Here is a 500-nt window from a genome sequence, read left to right as displayed (position 1 = left end):
AGCCTGGTGAAAATCACTAAACCTAATATAGGGCGATTGTTCCATTGAAAACAATGCGATTTTTTAAAAACCCTCCCAGAGTTGGCTTTTTTGCACAGCAAAACATCTCTTCCCATTCCAAGCCCAATGCAACCATCAAAATCTTACCTGGACACCTTGTTTTTCCAACCCTAACCCTAGCCTGGTGAAAATCCCTAACCACAAAATAGTGCGATTGTACCATTGAAAACAATGCGATTTTTTAAAAACCCTCCCAGAGTTGGTTTTTTTGCACAGCTCAACATCTCTTCCCATTCCAAGCCGAATGCAACCATAAAAATCGTGCCTGGACCACTAGTTTTTCCAAACCTTACCCTAGCCTGGTGAAAATCCCTACCCCTAAGATAGCGCGATTGTTCCATCGAAAACAATGCGATTTGTTAAAAACCCTCCCAGAGTTGGTTTTTTTGCACAGCTCAAGATCTCTTCCCATTCCAACCACCGTGCAACCATCAAAGTCG

The 500-nt window shown here is 42.6% G+C and overlaps 1 long non-coding RNA gene across 1 annotated transcript in view; it reads right to left on the bottom strand.

Moving 5' to 3' along the window:
* Window positions 1-141, bottom strand: part of LOC123024662 — a 622-nt gene extending 481 nt beyond the window's left edge. The window contains exon 1 of the long non-coding RNA XR_006414966.1: window positions 23-141. This is a non-coding gene — a long non-coding RNA (uncharacterized LOC123024662). The remainder of the gene's footprint in view (window positions 1-22) is intronic.
* Window positions 142-500: the final 359 nt, after the last annotated feature.

The sequence above is a fragment of the Varanus komodoensis genome, unplaced genomic scaffold (assembly GCF_004798865.1).
Source record: "Varanus komodoensis strain SLA01 unplaced genomic scaffold, ASM479886v1 scaffold2484, whole genome shotgun sequence".
Taxonomy (NCBI): domain Eukaryota; kingdom Metazoa; phylum Chordata; class Lepidosauria; order Squamata; family Varanidae; genus Varanus; species Varanus komodoensis.
The sequence above is the reverse complement of the archived record's forward strand: the minus strand, read 5'-3'. Positions and strand labels throughout refer to the sequence as shown.